Raw genomic sequence first — 24,656 nt, forward strand, 5'->3', positions numbered from 1 at the left:
AACCTGAACCTAGTTTTGCTTAAAGTCTGCTACCCTAACAAGGAGGGACTCCCCAAAAGAACAGGAACTGATCTAGAAAATGAAGTATATGGATTAGGTAATTTTACACTTAACCTCATGATCCTGAACGTTGAATCTGAAGCTACACCAATCTTGCCCGCCATGTCAGTATTCCCAGTAAAAGGGGAATTATGTGTACAAAAGAATGGTTCCATACACATGGGCCATAGTAAATGCAACACTGTAATAAAATTCAGGGATCAAGGCAAGTCTACATTTAGAGCTTCCCATCATTCCTACTTCATATGTGGCCAGACCGCATATATATGTCTACCTTTAGATTGGGATGGTACCTGTTACATAGCATTCCTTCTGCCACCTGTTTTCCTAGCTCCTCCTGATTATCACAGAAATACCCATTTAGTACACAATAGACAACAGAGAGATCTCCCAATTGTCGATTACACTGAAACAGCATGGGAAAAATACACAGATTTCAATAAAGGGTTCTTTCCCTATATAGGTACAGTCACTAATAGTAAGCTGATACGTAGATTAACCAGAACCCTTGAAGCAGTAGTGAACGAGACTATTTCCGCCTTAGGCAATTTAACAGAAGAGCAGTCTGCTATGCGGATTGTTGTGCTTCAAAATCGTCTTGTCCTTGACGTCATCCTGGCCGATAGGGGCGGAGCTTGTAGGGTCATCGGATCAAGTTGCTGCATTTTCATACCAGAAAATTCGCCGTCAGTATATAAAGCCATAACCCGCCTTCATAAGATTATAAGCCAGATACACCAGAATCCAGGCACCTGGACTTGGTCCGGTTGGTTCTGGGGCGTGTTGTCAGCCTGGGGATGGAGAATCCTATCCTTCCTAGGTATTGGCTTTCTCATACTATTCAGTTGCTGCTTATGTCTACAATTTGGGCCAGCGATTTGTGGTCTGTGTGCCACATCGTGTATCCCACATCCACGTTTTCGTTCAAGATCCCGGAAGAAGAAAGAAGAACAAATGATGCTATATGAACAGATCGATGGATTGATGAAGATCGATATCTCCTGAGGGTCCGTAGGGGACAAGGAGGGAATGAGGAAATATGAATTTTGTGATCAGTTATGTCCCCTATCGTAGACCCCAACGGCTCTATGTGCATGCTATACGTACATGTATGTTCCCTCTAAGTCCAGTTTTGAAGACGCAAATATATGTGCGTCCACCGTCAACATGTCCTCTTTCAGATCCGCCAAGAATGGGTCAGATATTCCATTCCTAAGTATGAAAGGCCACCGACTTTATATGGTTCACTTTCCACCTTTTACAGATTCAGGCGAGTAGGCCCTGAATTCTGTCATCAAGCCTTTTCCTGCCTTCTGCCTCTGAAAGCTCCAGTCTGAGCCTGCATCTGTATCCATAAACTTTGTCCTCCTTCCTGCGCGGCTAACGGTGCCTGATCCAGCATATTGCCTGCCAAAAAAAAACTGTATTTCACCTTCAAGATTATCTGCTCCGCTCCTCATCCGATGCATTCCTGTCTAGCAGTTTAGGTAAACATTCCTCCAGCTACCGTGCAGAGGGCCAGGCCTCGCTGTCCTCATGCAAGTAATTCATAGGCCCCGTTACCATGGAATATTCCTACCCCCTCGCATCTCATGTAGACACTTAGACGCCTGTACACGCACTAACAGGCAGTATAGAATAGATTCTATCCTAGAGACCTTTCCTTTTGGATAACACAGTTCTTTAAACATAGGATATTAGATATGATTCGGGATTAGGTTGACATGACCCCCAGACTTCTGTCTCCACATGTAGAGCTAAATGACAAGTCCCCTTCACCCTCTAGTTGCACGTCAATCACACGTCATGCCACCCTCTAGTTGCACGTCAATCACACGTCATGCGGCTGCGCGCGCATCTCTGCCAAATATTTCTGCTGACATTGCAGGATTCTTTTATGGATCCACCCATCATGTATAATGACGTTTATTAAATTACGCCCATATGACCGCCTCTATTAGTTACGTATGCACAGTTTATCTGTATTATCAGCTGTTACGCCTCTTGCATCTGTTTCACTGTAAATGCATTTTCCTATAAAACCGATTATCTGTCAATAATGTATGCCCTTCCTTCCTGAACTTTCGTGGTGATGGAATAGAAGCCTGCAATTCGAATTGCTTTCCTTTGTATAGGAATAAAGCCTTTTTAAACCTCTAATACCACGGATTCTGCCTCTTATATTTACTGAGTTATTCTTACTAGACTTTACCGCATAAAAAATAGTACCGGTAATGAAATATTTACCACAATTCTTTGGTGAAATAAGTGAAATACACTATAGTCCTCTATTACATAACATGCTTAATCACACAACGTCATGCCTCACATCAAGCAGGATGCCACATACTTGCCAGGCTGGCATACATTCAGCACTTGCGGACAGTAGCATCGAACTGGCAGCCGTAGCTGATCAACCAAAAGTACTAAAAAATACATTCAGAAACAAAGAAAGAACATGAAAAAAAGAGACAGACCGCCTAATGGGAAACAAATTCAACATACAACTGCCTCCGCCAGGCCAGTGGGATTAGGACTAGGCCTGGGCCAAAAATCCGTTCCGCTCGCTGAAATTGCGATAATTTGGCATTTTCGCGTTCCGTGGAAAGTGCGAAAATGTCAAAATTTCCGCAATCCACATCTTATCGGTAATTTTTTTCTTGCTCGCGCTGTAAAAAAATAATATCTCACCTGCGCGCGATCGCCTTACCTGAATCCCCGCGTTCGCCGACAAGTTTTCTAGACCCGGTCGCGTTCTCCACGAGATGTTGGATTGTTGGTAGCCATTTTACGCTGTCTCGCGACAGTTCGCACCCGCATTAACGTCATTTGTCATGCGATCACGTCATTTGTCGCGCGATCATGTCTTTCTTCTCGCGATCATGTACCGCAAGAGTATGAGAAGATTGAGATCTCAAACACGTCATTCTCCACCGCGAGCGAGAGCGTGAGGATGCGGGCACGTCATATGGAACGCGAAAAGGAGAAAGAGACCCCGAACACGTCATATCCAACTCGACAGGGAGCGAGAGAACGCGATCAAGTCATTTTGGACACGCCATCGACATCCGGCGGAAGTAATGTGAATCTCGAGAACTCGAACATGTAAAATTTTCAATTTGGAGAAGAATATCAGCTCTAGCAGCATGAAACCTTCTGCAAATGATGATTTGGATGAAAACAACTCCTCAGATTGACATTTGGCTGTCCTTTTTTGTGCAAGGAGTCCTTTTTTAAAAAAGTGGGGAGAGGGAGGAAGTACCACAGAATCTCCAACTTCCTGTTCCTGTCCAGCAGGCTCCTCCCAGTGCTTTGTCCATCTCCTGCTCATTCTGCCTTTGGATTTTGAGCTGGGAAGATCACTCTTTTTGTCTGCTGCATCATTGCAATTGGATTTGAGGATTTTTTAATTGGATATTTTACAAGTAAGTGGTTGTTGTGTCTGTTTGATTGGGGGCATTACAGTTGTTATAACTACAATTTATTTTTGGTAACTATCATCATTCCTTTTTAAACAAATGTTGTGAGTAGTAGTAGTCAGTAGTAGGCCCAAGCTAGTCATGGCCTCATGGGTGTGTGCATGATCAAGCAACTGTTCTTTTGGTATTTTTTTGAATGTATTTCATTTTCAAGCATCATTTAGGGCCTGGATGGCATTGGATTTAGTTGGGAGATGTGTTTTTTTGGGGTGGGCTTTCTGCGGTTGGGCCTGGCCTTGTGGCTGGTGGCCATTTAGAAGCCTAGGCCTGCAAGCTTGTCTGGCCTTGTCTGCCAGCAGGCCTGCTTTCATCCAGTAGGATCAGAGCAGGTAGCCACAGCTTTATTAATCAAGTGTTTCTGTGTGGTCTGTTGAATTTAGACATCATTTAGGGCATGGATGCCATTGGATTGAGTTGGGAAGTGTGTTTTTTGGGGTCGGCTTTCTGATGTTGTTGGGCCTGGCCATGTGGCTGGTGGCCATTTTGAAGCCTAGGCCTGCAAGCTTGTCTGACCTTGTCTGCCAACAACAGGCCTGCTTTCATCCAGTAGGCTCAGAGGCTGAGCAGGTAGCCACAGCTGTGTTAATCAAGTGTTTCTGTGTGGTCTGTTGAATTTAGACATCACTTAGGGCATGGATGGCATTGGATTTAGTTGGGGAAGTGTGTTTTTTTGGGGTGGGCTTTCTGATGTTGGGCCTGGCCATGTGGCTGGTGGCCATTTTGAAGCCTAGGCCTGCAAGCTTGTCTGGCCTTGTCTGCCAACAACAGGCCTGCTTTCATCCAGTAGGTTCAGAGGCTGAGCAGGTAGCCACAGCTGTATTAATCAAGTGTTTCTATGTGGTCTGTTGAATTTAGACATCATTTAGGGCATGGATGGCATTGGATTGAGTTGGGAAGTGTGTTTTTTTGGGGTGGGCTTTCTGATGTTGTTGGGCCTGGCCATGTGGCTGGTGGCCATTTTGAAGCCTAGGCCTGCAAGCTTGCCTGGCCTTGTCTGCCAACAACAGGCCTGCTTTCATCCAGTAGGCTCGGAGGCTGAGCAGGTAGCCACAGCTGTATTAATCAAGTGTTTCTGTGTGGTCGGTTGAATTTAGGCATCAATTAGGGCATGGATGCCATTGGATTGAGTTGGGGAAGTGTGTTTTTTTGCAGTGGGCTTTCTGATGTTGTTGGGCCTGGCCATGTGGCTGGTGGCCATTTTGAAGCTAGGCCTGCAAGCTTGTCTGGCCTTCTCTGCCAACAACAGGCCTGCTTTCATCCAGTAGGCTCAGAGGCTGAGCAGGTAGCCACAGCTGTATTAATCAAGTGTTTCTGTGTGGTCTGTTGAATTTAGACATCATTTAGGGCATGGATGACATTGGATTGAGTTGGGGAAGTGTGTTTTTTTGGGGTGGGCTTTCTGATGTTGTGCCTGGCCATGTGGCTGGTGGCCATTTTGAAGCCTAGGCCGGCAAGCTTGCCTGGCCTTGTCTGCCAACAGGCCTGCTTTCATCCAGTAGGATCAGAGCAGGTAGCCACAGCTTTATTAATCAAGTGTTCTGTGTGGTCTGTTGAATTTAGACATCATTTAGGGGATGGATGGCATTGGATTGAGTTGGCAAGTGTGTTTTTTTGGGGTGGGCTTTCTGATGTTGTTGGGCCTGGCCATGTGGCTGGTGGCCATTTGGAAGCCTAGGCCTGCAAGCTTGTCTGGCCTCGTCTGCCAACAACAGGCCTGCTTTCATCCAGTAGGCTCAGAGGCTGAGCAGGTGGCCAGAGCTGTATTAAATTAATCAAGTGTTTCTGTGTGGTCTGTTGAATTTGCACATCATTTAGGGCATGGATGGCATTGGATTGAGTTGGCAAGTGTGTTTTTTTGGGGTGGGCTTTCTGATGTTGGTTGTCTTAAAGACATGCTTTTGTTGTGTGTGTCTGGTGTGTGTTGGTGTGCAATGCATGCACCCTGCAGACTTTTTTGGGGCCTGTGAATGTTCGTATTTGCATTTTGTTGCATTAAAGAGGCAGAGCAGTGTGCCTTAGCATGCATCCTTTACCTGGCTTTTATAGGCCTTTTGTCAGCTCCTGGTGTTTCCCAGGCCCCCTGCTTGTTTGTGATTTGTGAGTGTCCATGTGGCTGGTGGCCTTTTTTTGTGTTGGGAGTTATTAGTGTCCTACTTTTGCCATATAGGCATGCATGGTTTTCCTATTGGCTTACTGCTTCCATCCATCCACCCCCTTTGCCAGCATCAGCTCCATGGATGCTGAGATGCTCAAATAATTTAATGGCAAATTGGGTCCACCCCACTTCCATTACATTTTTATTTGGTGGTTCTTATTAACTTTCCTATCCTCCCTGAGAGTGTAGTGTGTGACTGTACACAGTAGTATAACATAGCCCTTGTTGAAAAAAAGTAATAAATGACTAGACTATATCTTTTGTTTGCACTAGTACAGTAGTAAGTAACTGAACCACAACAACAAATGCAACATTTCACTGATGTTCTTCTCCTGGCTCATTTGCTTTTAGGTGCACAAAAAGCCAGAGGAGGAGGTGTCATCAGCATCACCCGGCTACCCATTGTACTGCCAGCCAGACCGAAGTCCTGCTGCGCATCACGTCCACGTGTGACCAGAACTTGTTGTGCATCTGCATCCTGCCTGGCATCTGAAGAAGATGGCCCCAAAGAAAGGTACCAGGTCCAGTACCAAGAAAGTTGCTGGTGAGAAGAAGGAACAGAAAAAGGAAGTGCCATTAACCACGACTGGTGTGCCGGCCAATGTTTTTTTTGGCACCAAAAAAGTTACGCCTGCAGCAGCGTTGTCCGGGAACCAAGCTGGGAGAAGCACCTCAGCACCAGCGGTCCAACCCCACCAACCTAGGCCCAAGGGCTTTAGTGTCGCAGAGGTAGCCAGTCTACTAACGAGCAGCGATGTTGAAATGTCATTATCACAAAGTAGTACACAATCAACGCAGGCGGAAACTCAGCAGATAAGTGTGCAGCCGCAACAAGAACAGCAGCAGCCGCAACAAGAACAGCAGCAGCCGCAACAAGAACAGCAGCAGCCGCAACAAGAGCCCACCATAGTAGTTGTTGCTCCTGACGTAGGGGCATTTCAGGAAATCGAGCTTCCTGCAGACAAAGTGGAGCAAACCACTGTTTCAGAAGATCTATTGTCTTCCAGACCACCAGCAAGGAAAAGGAGGCTTAGTCCATCATCTTCTTCTTCAAGCCCCGCTTCTGATGATCGTGATGCCACTTGGCATCCACCAGCTCAGTCTGAGAGTGATGCACGCCACAAGACAATGCTTCTGAAAAGGAAGGTCCCAGAAAAACTTAGAGTTATGGAGGTAGATGTAGAAGAGGGGGGTGATGTTGATGAAGACGAGCCAGTCATAACGCACATCACTCCCACCCCAAAGGGATTGGAGACCAACATTCTCACCCTATCCAGAAGGCTGCTACTGAGCGGGATGTAGCACGGATATCACCAACACAGGTTACACCACCACTACCTCCAGCTGCCATATTTTCCAAGGCCCGGCAGGGACCTACATCCAGCTCAACCATCTCAGTAGGTAGTGGTAGTAAAAGTCACAGTGTAGCTGCACAGGGTCGCATTCCAAGCACACCCTCCAGTTCATCTGGTATTGAAAGTGGCACATCCAGCAGTGCCAGAAAGTTCTCCTCCCCAGTTTGGGACTTCTTTTCTGTTAGCACCAAGGAGGAGAACGTTGCTATATGCTCAATTTGTCGACAAGGTGTTCGGCAGGGTCAGCTTGGTACAAACTATGGTACCGGAGGCCAAGCAAGTCATCTCAGAATACACCACACTATCGTGTGGGAGAATCACCTACTTCAGTTAAAAGAAAGTAGAAAAACTCAACCCATTGAAGTTGGTCAGGAAGAATCAGGGAGCGATATTATTGCGGTGGAAGGTGAAGAAGAGGGAGGCATTTCTTGCCCTGTCCCCAGTAGTGTAGTGGTACCGCCCACATCCTCCTCAGTAACATCTGAGTGGCACCGCAGTAAGAGCTATACTCAGAGTCGGGCTGAGACACCAAGGCGACCGAGTACCGCAATGAGACAAACTGTGTCGTTGAGCCTAAGTGGGTTAATGAAAACAACAGCACCACAAAGGAAAGTAATCCAGCCTACTATTGAGAGCATGCTTAGGTTGGAGGGGCAGTTCCAACGCAACCATCCAACGGCACGGTTGTACAATGCGAAGCTGGCTAAAATGTTAGCGCTGGACCTTCTCCCTTTTTCATTTGTGGAACGGGTGGGTTTCCTTGAATTTGTGTCAGCTATCTGCCCTAATTGGAAGGTTCCCAGCCGCTCCTATTTCGCAAGAATTGCTGTTCCGGCACTACATCATTATGTGCTGGAATTGGTTGGACAAGCTTTGCAGCAGAGTGCTGTTCACAATATTCACCTGACAACAGACATGTGGACCAGTTGCCAAGCCATAGATTACATGTGCATCACTGCACACTGGATCTCTTTTGTGGGGGTTAGAGATAAGCTATCTGCACGAGGTGCTGTTGACACAGCTGTGATTTTTAAAGGTACTCGGAAACATGCAACTGTAGCCATGTTCGCCATGGAGAAATCTCATACGGCTGTAAACATTTTGCAAGAGTTTCAAAGCAAGGTTTTTGAATGGCTACGCCCAAGAGGGCTTAGTATTGGTTTTGTTGCCACAGACAATGGCAGTAATGTACTTAAGGCCATGGATCTTGGTTCCTATTTCAGGGTTCCGTGTTTGGTGCACTGCATAAACATTATAGTTCAAGACTTTCTGAAAAAAGAACCCATAGTCAGCAACTTACTGGCCATCTGCCGAAGAATATGCACTCATTTCAGCCATTCTTTTAAAGCTCGGAAGCAGCTGAGGATCATTCAACGTGAATATAGGATGCCAGTCAAAGCACTCATCCAGGAGGTGGCAACACGTTGGAACTCAACGTATTACATGCTTGAGCGTCTGTTTGAGCAGTACAGGCTACTCCATGAATATGTCTGGAAAAGAGGGGATGCTACTGTTAAAGGCATGAACCTTCAGATGGAGCAATGGAGCCTAATTAAATGCCTGACTGAGATGCTTTGTCCTTTTGAGGTCTTCACACGTGAAGTCAGCAAGGAGGACTGTACTATGGGCCAAGCTATCCCATTATTGCAAATGCTAGAGCATCAGCTGAAGAAGGTGTCTGAATCATACAAAGGTGTAGAGGACAAAAGGGAAGCCTATGACTTGGTGGATAGCTTAGCCCGTCGCTTAGCTGAAAATACAAGGATAAAAAATAAAATTTTGTCACAAGAACATTACATTTGTGCCACAATTCTGGATCCACGTGCAAAATTTGGACTGAAGACATTCTTTGCTTTTTCAGAGATTGATGTTGCCCGCTACAAAACTTGTATAGCTGAGGCAGCCAGTAAGTTGGAAAACGAACGGCTGATAATTAAAAGCCCGCAAGATCAACCCACAAGAAGTACTGCAGCAGGGCATGCAGGATCAAGTGCAACTTTGTCGGCTGAGGGCAGTGCGTTTGGATCACAACACTCACCATCACTATCGACAACAGCAACAATAACTGGATCATTAGGCCCAGAAGAATCGTTAGACGATTGGTATGTACAGTTAGGCATTAATAAGCACAGTGCTGATGCACAGAGAAAAGAGCCCAAAAGCTTACCAGCAGCACCCCTGAACATTGAGCGGATGGTCCAGGCCTATCTGGACGACCCAACAGAGGTGTACATTGATCAAAACCCATTGCAGTATTGGTATAGGAAAAGGTCTGAATGGCCACTGCTCAGCAGGCTGGCGATAAGCTATCTGGCTTGCCCTGTCGCTAGTGTCTCTTCCGAATGTATTTTCAGTGCTGCTGGTTCCATTGTAACATTGAGAAGGACCAGTCTCTCGCCCAAAAACGTGGAGAGGTTAACAATGATCAAAATGAATCAGCACTTCATACCACCGAATTACACAATACATGAAGCAATGGAGGAAGATGAGGACAGCGGCTCAGGTGACGGAAGTAGTGTGTCACATGATTACCTACTACTGGCTGAACACCCAGAGTTTGAGGACGAGCTATACTTCCCTGACAATTAGGTTTGCACTTACTGTCTTCCTCCCTTTTATTTCCCCTTTATTTGTGTGTCTGTCGTTCCGGTTACAAACTTGTGAATCACAACAAATCCATTACCACCGTCTTCTACTCTTCTTATTTAATATACAAGTTTCAGGTGTCTGTAATTTGACAGTACAGTCCTCCAAATCCAGCTCCTCCGCTCCATCATACTGAATCTCCCGCCTAAATCCATTGCCCTCATGAATGATGATTGGATGATGGAAAATAGAAGAAAAAATTAAAACTTTCCTAGTCCTGCCAAAAGAAGTGGAGCATGAATCAGATGACAACTATAGCTATCCTCCTTTCAGAGCCGAGAGAGACTGCCCATTAACTGAAAATGAGATGAAACAGGTAATGATTGATGCCATTCATTGGATGCAGAGTCGCAGACTGAGTGATTTTGTTGTGTTTGTTGTGCATGAAGTTATGTCATTGTGCACTAATCATCTTTCTACAGTACACACTAAACGTAACTCAAGGTGAATTTTCCCCTTCTTGCAAATAATAAATTTGTACTTCTCCTGCAGCTTGATACATTGCTTTTAATTCAATACAGGAAGGGGACTCAATCTGTGCACTGAGTATGATTGACAACAGCACCGTCCATGATGATGATGGCGAAAAAGACGACCCGTTAACTTAAGATGAGAAGGAACAGGTAATGACAATGGATGGCATGCATTGGACACCTGACTCTGAGCGATTGGTGTTTGTGTTTTCGCTGTTTGTTTGTTGTGCACAAAGTGAAGTCAAAGTGTACTAGTAGTCTTACTGTACACACTAAAGAGTGACTCAAGTCAATAATATTTCTACTCTTGTTGTGTAATAACAACATTTTACTTCTACTGCAGGCCGATCATCACAGTCAGTCAGTACAAGTATCGGAGATGATGATGGAATAATAACAAGTCAGGAGGACGTTTCATGAGTGGCATAAAAGCCTAAAGGTAAACACGTCAACAACAACAACAGCAGACCCAAATGTCTGTGTAGAAGTGGAGTCGAGTGAAGCGGTGGGATGACTGCGGTGCATTGATTTACTAACTTAAACAGTAAAATGCTATGTTTGGAATGTATAATGTGCTTTGCCTTTGTCCAACTCTTTAAAAAAAATCAAAAAAAGTACTCTAAACGTAGGATGTGCTACTGCTAAGCAATGTGCCATCAGGCCTGTCACTGTGGGCCTGCTCTCTCCTGTTGTTGTTGAAGGTCAATGCTGGAAACAGACTAGAGTAGAGATGATGCATACATGCCGCTTCAGAAAGTGTTCTTGTTGCACTACACCATAACTTGTGCATTTGTTTCAACTTTGTTTCTCAATATCCCCTTTGTTTTTCCATCTACAATTACAGGCCGGGCCTTGCCCAATACTTGGGAAAAGATTACAATGCACACTTTTTTTCCAGCCGGGCAGTGGCGAGTGGCGACACCCAAGATTGATAGACAAGAGGACCAAGAGGAATGCCGAAATGCAAATCCAGTCCAAATTTTTGACCAGGATAACACAGTAACAGTATCAACTTTCATCTTCTTTTAAATAATTTGATTAATTTTTTTGTCTACAATCTTTACAACAGTGTGTTCTTGTTGTTGTTATTATCATCATTAGGTTTGCTCTCTGTTTACGATTCTTCCCGACCAATATTTAAAATTTCTATTTGATATCTGTAAAAGTATTAAGGCCGGAACAACAGAACAAGAAGTGTATGTAATCCGGGTCTCTCATCATCATGCATGCATTTCCTTTTTCTCCTTTAACATATGAATATGGTAGTCTTCAAAGATTGTCGTTTGTTTGTCCATGCATACTGTTTTTCACTGTCAAACCTTTCCCCAAACCCCCTTCCCATCCATTCAACAAACCCTAACCCTCTTGCTCCGGGCTGTGTGACTTATTGTCGAGGTGTGACTAAATTAAATGTACAGCAATACTTAATCACACGCTTGCTGGAGCGGATGTGGCGAAAGCAACAGTACTTCAATTTCAAGGCAGAGCGATGATCTTCTTCTGCTTGCCCACCCATGAGTAGTATATTTTAGAGGTGATTTTATTTAACAAAGGAGCATATACCTCAGCATTAATTGCCGGCATTGATTGGATTTGTTGTCATTCATCATACACAGCACTAACTGTTACGCTGTAGGCCTAGTCAAGTGACTCGACACAACTATAGTTTGTAACTCTGTCTAGTAGGCTACCCCAACCACCATTATGTTTTGTTGTAAAATATTTTAGCATATTATTGTTGCTCGGTAAGTTCTGTACTGTACTTCATTCTACTACTCCTCGAACAGTCTCTCAAAGGTGATTGACTGTCTCATTTTCTTTTTTTTGCAAATGCTGCTGCCCTGCCAGTGTCTACTACTACTACTATACTACCACCACCACCCCAATCATGGCATGTTAGAAAAAGGAAACCATCTTCACCATGCAGCCATTGCTGTGCCTAAGTTAAACATCAAGCAAAGGTAAGAGAAGTTTGGGGGAGGCAGAATTAATAATGTACATGTTTTCAATGAATTCAATTTCACACACCCCTTTGAGTCCAGATAAAGAATGCATAGACTAGAGGAGAGACTGAAAGTACTAGCAGGACAAGTCAATCAGTGAGGGGTGTCGCATCTATCTGTTTGTGTCTTACACAGTCAGCCAATTATTTAAATCAAACACTGGCTATGGGCGTGCCTGCACCAGCAAGGAAACAGTGTGATGTAAAACAGTAACCCCACCTACAAAACATTAATAACATTGCATGTAACGTAGAAAAATAGATGTAATTGATCCTAACAAAAACAAACTAAAAACCCACAAAAGCTTACCCACCCCCCTCCCTAACCCCAACCAATGTCCGTAAGAAAGTCCAGAAAATAGTCCAAAAACCCAACGCCCAAACCAGTTCCCACCCACCCAAACAAGAATTAAAAAAGGGGCAGAAGACAAGGACTAAGGTATGGGGCGGGATTACAGGAGGACACGCATCTGCTCCTCTAGACGGGCGACGCGGCGTCTGAGGGCGCGGCAGTTGCAGCCAGAGATGGTATTGCGGTGGCGACGGGCAGCCGCCAGACGGTGGCGCGGTGGCTGGGGCCCGGGGCACTGGAGGAGGCTTGAAGTGCTGCTGCAGTCTCCTCCTCCTCCTCTGCCAAGACCACCAGCCGCCGATATTCCTGCTGGATTGCCTCCAGCTTCCGGCGCGGTGCCTTGGCGGCCAACTCCTTCCGATTGACTTTGGAAGGAGTAGCTGTGTTTCAAAAAGAAAAAAACAAGACAATTGTAAAATATACTCTTAGAAAAACAGTAAGACAAGTTAATTATACACATAGTGGCATGGTAGAGTAGCACTATATAGCACAGTACATAACATTTTAAATCTCGCCTGTCCTTCTTCCTTTCACCCGTCTTTCACTTTTTAGTTGAACAGTGCACCAGGTGACCTGTTCTGACTTTTAGTCTTCTCCATAAAACTTTCAAAGCGGAGTTGAAATCAGATAGATGAGGCCATTGGTTACTCAATACTCCCGCCCCTATGCCAATTAAAGGGTGTCTAGTCTAGTTCACTCTTTAAACGTCACAACAACACATACTTACTTGGACATTGGATGGCAGTCCGCCCGACATCCTCACGCTAAAAAGGGTGGGGGTCCCGTGGGGACAATTAGGATGCGCCCACCCCAGTGGCGGGCGCATCCTGTTTTTTTTACATTCTGGTGGGCGGTGCCGAAAGCAATGCTAAAAATACATGTTTTTCCAAGCACAACATGACAGGCCCCGCGCGGAGCCTGTCACATTTTGCTTTGCAAGGCAGGGGGGTACCATAGCATAGGTACCCTCCATGGGGGCCACCAAGCATACTCTGCATGCCTTTCCGTGGCGGCCGGCAATGCCGCCACGTAAAGGCATTCCAAAATGCAGATTATATGGCTGGCGGTGTATTCAGAGAGACACCACCACCATATTGAACCCTTTTCCGCCTGGTCGACATGTGGGGGGTCTGACTCTTTTCTACAGTGATGGCGGGAGGTTTGCCCCTGCGGGGTCGGCAGTGACTACCGCCGGCCCAGCGGGGGCAACGCGCCCGCATATCCTAATGGGGCCCTAAGTCTTAACACTACAGTATACATACAGTACACCCTTGCAGTGAGTGTACTGTCAACAATAGTTAAGGATTATGAATTTAACTTACCACCGTCCGCCAACGGTGCTGGCACTCCCCCTACCACTCCATCGTCGGTATCCGCAGCAACTGCCGCATCCTCTCCCTCCGCGTCGCCTTCGCTGGCCCCGGCAACGGTGGTCGGTAGTGCGCCTAGAAAACATTACACATTTATTAGGCATCATATACACCTCCCCCTATTGGTCAGTAGCAAGATTGAAAAATGAGTTAATAGTATAACATACATCACTAGTACAAATCAGGTAGTAGTAGAGTAGCCACTAATAGTTAAATATGGTCCCCCCTAGGGTCATTCTAGCCTTTGCTTAGTTAGCCCGAGCCATGCAACCATTTTACATTTGTGTCTTTTATTTTTGCACATCTGACGTTACCTTGCAGCTTGTTGTATAGGACACCTTTGAGCCCACATGACCTGCCTCACACTGCTACTGTCTACGCTCTGCGTACAAGCGGTCAACAAAAACATTAACAAGCCACTTTTTTTATGAAGTACTGGTGTACTGTTAGTCCATATTGCTTATCCATAAATGCTACACTTTTTGGCACGGCTGAGAAATGCTTGCAAGTTGCAATATACTAACACGCACCATTTCATTTTTCGCATTACAGACGGAAGATTCCCTTCTATGAACTAGAGCTTTTCCAGAGCTTATGAATGATGCAACAACTACCAGTACTTCTAAGGTGAGGGGTCCCTTCACTCAGAGATCTTCATTTATAAATTTATATAAACTAAATTCCTAGGGGATGGTGGTGCTGCCTTCCACCACTGTTCAGTTATCATTATTTAATTCCCAACTGTAAGTAAGTGTGAGCAAATTAAAGGAAGGGTGTGCATGTACATTGCTTCCACGACTGAGAGGTTGGGTGTGTTATGTTATGGGTTGTCTACTTGTTGGGTATCTTGGGGGGAGGGTTCGGAGACCTAATAGTTATGACAAGACACTACTATAGTCGGGCAGGGGATTGTGGTGGGTTCTGAATTTCTGATTGAAGTGTGTGAGGAAGGTCCAACCTACCATCACCAACATCCTATTTCCTTGTGCAAAGGTCTGAATGTGCAAGATCCCTACAACAGTAGTAGTATATCCTATAGGCTATCATATCAAAATAGTAATAAATCTGGTTGGGCATTTGTTGGTGTGAATTGTCAAAGCCTCAAGATTAACAAAGACTCAAGATCAATAAGACTAGAAGTAGTACAAGAGGACGACCCAAAGGACTGGACTCAATGGATAGAGCTACTGGTGAATCTGAGTTTTATTTACAACCTTTCAAATAAAGAGTGGCCAACTGGGCAAGCTTAGCTACTACAGTACAGACAGACTGGTAGTAGTAGTAGTACAGGAGGGCGATCCCCAAGCAGGGATCCACCCACTAGACACCAGGGAGGGGGGAGCGGCCCCTTGGGCAAGGGCCTTTGCTCCTCCCAAATGAATTTGGTATAATTTACTCTTTTTACTCCCCCTGGGGGGCAGATGGGGGCATTAGCCCCCAGTCTGCCCCGCCAGAGGGGCAAAAAGCCCACTAGACGCCAGGGATTTCTTTTGGGCAAATTTGAATTAGGATGGGGGCTGCCCAAAACGGGCATGCCCATGCCCCCACCCCCTCCCCCGCAAAGATTACAGCCTTCCTGCCCCCTCTGGGGGGCAGATGGGCAGTAGCCCCCAATTTGACCGACGGGGGGTTAGATGGGGCAGTAGCCCCCAATCTGACCCCCCGGGGGGGCAAAATGCCCACAAGACACCAGGATTTTTTTGGGGCAAATTTTAATTATGGTGGGGGCATTGGCATGCCCATTTTGGGCAGCCCCCACCCTAATTAAAATTTGCCCAAAAAAATCCCTGGCGTCTAGTAGGCTTTCTGCCCCCCCGGGGTGCAGATGGGGGCGTCAATGAGATGGGTCCCAGAAATCGTTAGAAGACTGGACTGAGCTTTAGTAATGGATTTGCAGAGATCAGTGTCAGTTATAGAATTGAACTTAAGCCACAACAACTTGGCTTTGTATGTGATTTTTGAGATGTTATTTGAATCTGGAAGGTGAGGCAATGAAAGTTTGGAGCTTTTGACTTTATGGTAAAAGAACAAAGCCAATTCCTCAGCCTTTATAGAAGGGTCCTCAAATTTAAAGGAGGAAGGCAGATGTTTTGCTGTCTTGACAGTCCTGAAAAGCTTTTCTAGTTGATTTTTAGTACCGATAATCACAATTTACTTGGCTTTGAAGATGTTTCCCTTGTAGTTTTGTCTGCCTTTCTTGAGTATTTCCAGATTGGAAGTGAATGGTGGTTATTTCCTCTTGCTTAAAGAAGTCTTAAGGATTTTCTTTCATCAATTAGATCTTTGAAGGACCCAAACGGATAAAGTTATGACCTTTTCCTTTTAAATTTAATGGAGTTGTAGCTCATCAAAAATCTCAGACAAGATTTCATTGAAATTGGAGGTGGAGGCGTTGACATCATGGTTTGGATTGATAGGAGAGAGTTTGTTCTAAGTCTGTGCAGAAAAGATGTGAAGCTCTAGATTGGAACAAGTTAAGTTATTTTTCATCTGACTAGAGATTTTAGCATACTTAAAAGGCACTGGCCTATGATCATATGACCAGACCAGGCTACAGTTTTAGGATTACCAGATTAAATCAAATCAGCTTTAGTCATTATGAGAGCCACAATAGATTTGTGTGGATTCATATGTATTGCAGGAACAAGCAGAAAGAGTTTCAAGTATTCAAAAAGGTGGAAGACACTTATACGTAGATTCAGAACACCAGACCACTAAATGTAACATAACAAACCGAGACACAGAAAACCTCATGTCACTTGATTCTGGATAGTCCCTTCCATTATATTGTTGAAACACCTGAAGCAACCGCTCATAGTACTCATCCTCTGATTATTTTGGTTCTTGTGTTTTTTTTAATCTTCACTTGATCAAAATCCTTTGGAAGAACTTTGCCATTCAGAAATATAATCACTGCTTGTTTTTTTTCCATGACTACAGGAGATCATGCATTAGTGTGAGCATCTCTTGTTGGCTCTGCACCCGGCTATTGTACAGCAACTTTACAATCAACTCACAAATCATTCGGCACTACAATGTCAAAGAATGTATCCAAATCAATCCACAGCACTTTTTGAAATCTTAACAAATCTGTCAACTTGTGTGTACCACTGTACAGGCTTGTCCTCCAATTTTGGAAAAATAATTTGTAAATGCTTCAAGATCTCCACGCTACATGGTACATGAACATATAATCCTCCTGGTATTTCTCTCGATTGATAATCCAAAGCTTCTCCTTTATATGGGGACCTGTCAGTGGTTTATTATTTGTGTCATCTGCCTCTGACTGTTACTTTTTCTTTTCATTTTTCTTTACCTATTTGCTGTCCAATTTTTCAAATTCCTTCCATTTACATGCACATGGTACTAATTTAGTAAGGTGTAATCACATTCCTGATGAACGCATTATCTCATTATATTCATTATCCAATAGCACCCTAAACGTTTTCCCAAATGGAACACTATTTGAAACTTTGACTTCATATTTTGTAGCTAATTCTGTCAAATTATCATGAGCAACTGCAGCACGTCTAGCAATTTCTTTATACAAATATATCAAATCCTTTTTCTTGACACTGTTTCACATGCTCAAGATCAAAACATTCCTTGATCATTTCTTCTAATTCTGTTTTTAATCTCAGGACATTTAATGGTCTCTCCTTCTATTCTGCTGTGGAATGGGAACATACTCTTCAAACCATGGGGGAAAAATCCCTTCCTCAAATAGTGTAGTCTCACCCTGTGTTATTGGTGTTGTAAACACAATCCTCCTCCCTTCTCTCAAAGATTGAACTGTTTGTGGTGGGGGCCATAATATCTGAAGGATGCATGCAGGCAGGAAACAGAACATCTGATCCCCGAAGAAGTTAATATAAAACACTTTTCAAAGTGACAGCACTGTTGAAAACATCATGACAAACCTCTGCATATGACACAAGAAATGGTGGCAAGTACACAGATCAATGGACTTCATTAATGTACAAGTTTAATTGTGTGGTTCGGACTAGTAAAACTAACCTGCAGAATTTAATCATGCATTTATATCAAAATAGAGAAAATGTTCAGTAAAGGATTCAGTATTATTTGTGCACAGGGACGTTTTGTAGGGGTTTCACTTTGTAAAGGGAATATCTCCCAGGTGTGAATAAACACTTAAGGGTACCACTTATCCTACCTGTTAGAATAGCACTGTGTTTTTTAGAATTGCCAGTACTCAGCTATGGATCAGAGCCGTGAAAGGATCCTTGAGGATTTTGATATGCTGTCTCAATATCAAAGTCAATGGCAAAGGGTTCCATAGACACAATGCTATTTGATCGCGTTGGACAGTGTGTTTAACTTCAAAAGACTTTGTTGAAGCCAGGATTTGATATTGCAGTTTGCTCAAGAAGATGTAATCTTGGAGTGGATGTGCAGTTTAGATTATGTGATGAATAAAGAGGATGCAGGCCAACTTGAACCTTGTCTGGTTCCACAGATCAGGTAGGTAATATCTGTGTACCTATTTTGAGGAGATACACAATCAGAGCAACACACACGACAAAGTACCATCCAGATATAGGCCTATGGCAAATGAAATTGACTGCTGTGATTGTGACTAAAAGAAGCCCGTCTACTGGAGAGGGGTATGTATCAGCCTCAGTGAAGACCATCAATGCATGGTAGAACGGACTTGTTTGCTTGGATGGGGAGCACCACACTTTCTTCAGTTACATGAATCTAGGTCAATGGCAGTTGAATGTGACTGCAGAGAGTATGCCTAAAAGAAGTCAGTCTACAGGGGAGGGGTATGCATCAGCCTCAATCAAGAACAGAAATGCATGGCAGAACGGACTTGTTTGCTTAGATATGGAGCGCCTCACTTTCTTCAGTTTAATGAATAGGAGCTTTATAAACTACAGGTTCTCCATCTAAGGTGTCCCTGATGCCAATCTTGAAGTTAGTAATTAGAAGGTTAGACTAATGAGGAGGGTCTGTGCTCTCTTTGTTAGCTATTGCAAGAATAAAGTTGAAAGCAGAGTCTTTTTCCCTTTGCACAAGGTTCTGCAATCACAATGGTACTGTTTATTTTTTATGGAATTTCCAACTGAGAATGTTTCTTGCATGGCATGTTCTGAAGGTATTTTGGGTTGTAATGTTGGACATCTGCTGAGAAAGGGATCATGATGAGACTTACAAAGTAAATGGAAATTGGTAATTATTTTTGGACTCAGGCACTGGAAGCAGATGTGTGCCTTAACCTCAGGTACCATTACCGGCATGCATAAGGCAGGTCTGAAGGATTCACTATTGGTAATAGGCTCGTAGATGAATCCACCATTTTTTGTATTTGGCCAGTGAGTGTAGGTTTAGATGGAGCAGAGCATGAAGAGACTTGAACATGGGACAGTCACTTCCTGGTCTCCTGAATTCTTGACACCGAGCTGATTTGATAGATGCTGTTAATCAGAGAGACTCAGGAAGTCTATGTCATACATTTTCAAGCCAGGTGAAGGATGTATAAAACATTTCTCAGCAGCTCTTTGGGCGCTCTATAGATTGTAATACAAGATACACCATTACTTAAGATCCTCAAAGTCAAGGCTTGCCGAAGTGTTCTGTTCTTTTCTGACTCCATTTGAATCAGGTTTGAATAAATATGATCATTGTAGCTGTGTTTCCTCTGCTAATACTTTGGCAGTAAATGTTGAGCCTTGTTCTGAGCGAAAGGCATGCATCCCTGGTAGAAGCCTCAGTGTAACTCACAGAGTAAGTATACTTGGCTGGGAACCCACCCATGAGGCAAGAATCTTTTGGCATGCCTTTGATTGTAGAGTTGTGAGAAACTAGAGGATTTACCTGAAGTCTTCTCCTTAGGCTGTGTTTTAAATGCCACCTTTACTCCTAAAATGTTACAGAGAGGAGATAGCATATAAAGAGGTCAACAACAAGACAGAAATGTAATAAAAATAGAAGCAGGACTCCTATATTGGTCTCCTCCCTAGGCAATTTGCACAGGAAACCAGATGTGACAAGAGAACCACAGCGTTTTTTGGGAATAGGCTGATGTTGGGAAGTTGCCGAGGGGGGGAGAACCGGTGACCAGGGGATGATGAGAGGGAAATACAAGACTCCAACCCAAAGTGCTGCTGATGACAAGAGAAAAGCAGAGGATGGGGTGAAGCACCGCTGTCAGACAGAGAGCCTCCCAGACTCAAAGTGGAGCGAGAAGGCAAAAGGCTTCCTCCACATTCCTAGAGAAGCTTGGCTTTCTCAGGTGGGTCACTGCATCTGCAATAGGTCACAGACCATAGCACAAGGCTTTGGGGCACCAAGTACTTGAGGGTTGAAACAATGTATAACGCCAGGGCTTTAAGTGGGATGGGTCTGTCCAGGTCTCAGACCCATTAGTAATTTAAAACGCTTATTGAAACAGATCCCTATTGGGCCCAATATTCATGTACTTAACTCCACTGGCAAAAATACTGATCGATTTCTGAATAATTATTTAAAAAAATAATAATGGCAATCCATGTCAGTGATTCAGTTTCACATGTTTTTCTTGCATTCCTTAAGAGTGTTGTGTTCTGTTTCTGTATTCTTCTTGTACACCATATTGCTCTTTTTTTAACTGAGTCACCTGCAGAGGTATAGAACACCAGCGATTGAGAGCTCCTGAGTGGAGGCTGAACATCGTCAGATTGTATGGACCGAACATCATATCCTTCATGTTGATATCCAGCTCATCCTCTCACTTACAGAAGTACCCTCCACCAGGCTGAACAACCTTTGCAGGTGCATGACAAACATTGCTGACTGGATGAGAGATAACTGCCTACAACTCAACACTGACAAGACGGAAGTCTTGATCTTTGTGAACAACATCTTGCGGCCCCAAGAACTAGGGCCCTTACCTACTCCAACCGACCATGTCCGCAACTTCGACATCATCCTGGACAGTAAGCTCACCATGAGAAGACAGATCAACACAGTCTCTTCCACCTGCTTTCTTGCCCTCCACATGTTCTGCTGCATATTCAAATGGCTCCCCATCGACACTAGACACACCGCCACTCAATGCCTGGTCACCAGCTCATTGGACTACGGCAAAGCACTCTACATAGGAATCACTTTGCACCTCCTCAAGAGACTGCAAACGATTCAGAACTCCGTGACCAGACTCATCCAAGACCTATCTAAAAGAACCCATATCAATCCCCACCTCAAGAAGTTCCACTGGCTGCCAATGCAGAAGAGACGCCAACTCAAGATGTCGATCCACACCTTCTAAGCCCTCTACAATCAGGGACCAGCATACATCAACCACCAACTGATCTTCCACCTTCCCTCCAGACACGTGCTCCACCTTTCTCCACTTCACTCACACCCCTGCATCTGCCTCAGCAACAACGGAGGACGTTCCTTCTTCTACCTTGCTGCACAAGTCTGGAATAACCTCCCACTTTACAAATGGACCTCATCATCCCTGAAGGAATTCAAAAAGAACTCAAGACCTGGATGTTAAACTGAGCCCCCTGCAGCTGTACCATCAACGCCAGGATACCCTCTCGGGTGATTAGAGTGCTGTACACATCCAGATTGATTGATTGATTTATTGATTGAAGGCAGTGCACCCTTATCACAGTTCCTGTCATTGGATCAACAAAGGTGGGAAAAATACATGTTTGTTCCAATCCTTGGTCTCTTGCAGCGCACAAAAAGCAATGGTCTTCTGGTCCTGTACTCCAGTTGCTTTAGTAAATATTTGCAAATGTGTGTTCAAAGGAGGTACTGAGAAAATGCAGTACTTACATTGTGGGGACAGTAGGAAGCCGGCTCTTTATATAGTATGCCAAAAAGACATACATCATGGAAAGAGTCCAGGTATTCCACTACTAGTGGACAGGGCTTGCTCTAGCATTCCCAAGATGCTCTTCTATGAAGTAGAATGGTTGAGCAGTCTTAGGCTTATCAGAGAGGAGTGTTAGATATCTGCAAATACACAGAATAGTCAAGAAATGATGCACACGACTCAGTAAGGAGATCCACACTAATTCATAAAAATAACACTTATTTTTATATAACTTTAGGTACCAAGATCATAAAAATCAGGCAAGTACTTTTTAAAATATCTGGTTTGAATAAAACATGTTTTTGGTACTTTAAATTGTCAATGAAGCAATTTGCGGCAATGTTGACTTAGGACGAAAACATACGCTGCATACAGCAACTTAACGACTTACGGGACCCTTCCCCAGGTTTTAAGGTGAGTATGGGGCGAGATCCCAGGCAACATCAACTGATCAGCTCAGGAGGCACTGGGGCGTCTGAGTGCAGAGGTTTGTTTGTCAGCATTGGGGGATTTTGATACTTTACATCGGACCTGAAAGAGTTTTTGGTAATGTTAACCTCTGGAGGGAAAACCTGTATTGCATTCGGGCACTCAACAATGACTTATGGGACCAATATTCTGGACTTAAGGGCGTGTGGGGCAAGGTCCAAGGAAGCACCAACAGTTCACATTGGTCAGCACTGGGGTGGCTGGGTGCAGAGGTGCCTTACAGCAGCAGATGCCCCATTCAAGTCTATGGAGATCGGTTCATGGGAAAAGAGGCTGAAGGCTCAGGCTAGGGAACCAGTAGTTCTGAACCAACAAGGGGGCTCAACTCTAGCAATGCTCTGGATGTAGGGACGCAGTTGGCCCTCTTCTTTAAGGGCCAGGGGCGACAGGTGCAGAGGAGTCTTTAGGCCCAGTCGCAGTAGAGGGGGCCTGCAAACAGGGTGCAGGTGGCGTTGGAAAGTCCACAGTTTGCAAGTCCAAGGTGGGCTTTGTCTCTGGAGGGCTGAAGAATCATGCTGGCACCATTATCCCACTTCAGTTTGGGCTCAGAGGCACAGGTGCAGTGGTGTTTTGCAGTGTCTGGTTTCTGAAGTCCGGAGCACTCATTTCCTTTGGGGTGCATGCCGGATACAGGGAAGCAGGTCTGCTGCTCCACTGGAGTTCTTGAGTCTTTATTGCAGGCACGCAGTCCTTCTAGGCTTTGGAAGCACAACAGCTTCAGGATGAGACATATTTGGCTCAATTTTGATGGGAAACAGCTAACAGGCTGGCAGGGCTTGTGCCAAGTCAGTTATGCTTCCTCGCTTTTCTGCTTTCTCAGCTCTACAGGAGTCCTTCTTTGTAGGTTCCCAGGGGGAAGTGGGCATAACACTGTACCAGAGACCCTAGATTTGCCATCACCAAGATGGTCACTTCTGAAAAGTTGCATCCACTTAAGGTAGTCCAATTCAGGGGTGATGCTTAACTGAGGTTGGACACATCTGTCTTGCTTTGCTAATTTTTCCGCCTGTCCAGGTGCCAAGGACTCTGCACAAAGGGGGTCAGTTTCTTCTCCTGTGAGAGAAGCCAAATGTGCATTCCAAAGGCCGTGGCCTATGTGAATCTCCCTGTCCCTGGAATGCTAATCCACAGGTCCACCCGTGGGTGGGAGTGCAAGGCACCCGCTGTTTGAGGAGGCTTGGCTCATGGCTCCCGGAGAGTAAAGACCTTCACCTGTGGGGGTTAGAAACTCATCTGTGATGGCAGGCTAGTTAGAACCAGTCAGCCAGAACACCAGTGGCTTGGAAATTTTCACGCACACCTCGAAGTTGCCCTCTGTGTACATATATTACTCAATCTGACACTGGCATCAGTGCGGATTTATTAATACGAGATGTTTGATACCAAATATCCCTTTTTCAGTGAAGTCGTGATGTAGCTGGGGAACTCGTTTCTACCAGTGTCCAGCACATGCTTGTAAAATGGCTTTCCTGTTTGCTTGTGCTGGCAGCAATGGAACTGACCAGCACAGGGGCATACCTACTTATGAGATGATGCCCCCACATGTCACATAGTGCACCCTGCCTTAGGGTTGTAAGGACTTCTGCAGGGATGACTCACCTAGACTGAATGCAGTGTTGGTATGCATGGCACTTTCTTCTGCACCAAAACATGCAGTATGCAGTGGCAGTTTGCATGAGCTTGGTGCAAGGGCCCTTAGGGTGGCACAAGCCATGTTGCCGTCCTTAGGGACCCTCTTTAGTACCTCAGGCACTAGGTACCAGGGGTACCATTTACTTGGAACTTTCAGAGGGTACCAAAGGTATTGCCAATTCAGGGAAACAATTTTACGGTTTTGGGAAAGAGATCAGGAACTGGATGCCTGGTTAGCAGGAACCAAGGGCACTTCCAGCAGAAATCATATCAAATACCAAGCAAAAAGTGGAGATGACCATGTCACAAAAGACACTTTACTAAAGGGGTACTGTATGGTTGAGGGAGCTCTGAAGACATGCCCCTTCTAGAGATCCAATGCCCTTTTTTTATCCTACTTAAAGCCCTGTATAAAGCCATAGATACGGCGGCGGTAGAGAATCTAAAACTATGGAAACAGCCCAGCAAAAGAAGTTGATTTCTGCCTCCCTGGGGGAAAAACTGCTTCATCAGAAGGCATGAGGCAGCTACTTGGAGCCCTGCGCAGCACACGAGAGCAAAGGAACAAATATGAAACAGGTGACCTTCACCAAAGAAGTGGCAACCAACTTAGTCATTCATTTTTCCTTAGTTTTATTTGTGTAATTTATAAAAAATCCTTTTTAGGAAAACCCCACTCACTGACGATAAAACTAATGGTCCCCTGAAAGCTAAGAGAACCATTATCTGATTCTGGAAACCCAAGGAAGATAACTATAAAGACAGAAAATAATTAGTGTGAGGAAAAGAGAAAGGAAACGGGAAAAGAAAGG

Source organism: Triturus cristatus, chromosome 2_2, assembly GCF_964204655.1.
Source record: "Triturus cristatus chromosome 2_2, aTriCri1.1, whole genome shotgun sequence".
In the NCBI taxonomy this organism is placed as follows: Eukaryota; Metazoa; Chordata; class Amphibia; order Caudata; family Salamandridae; genus Triturus; species Triturus cristatus.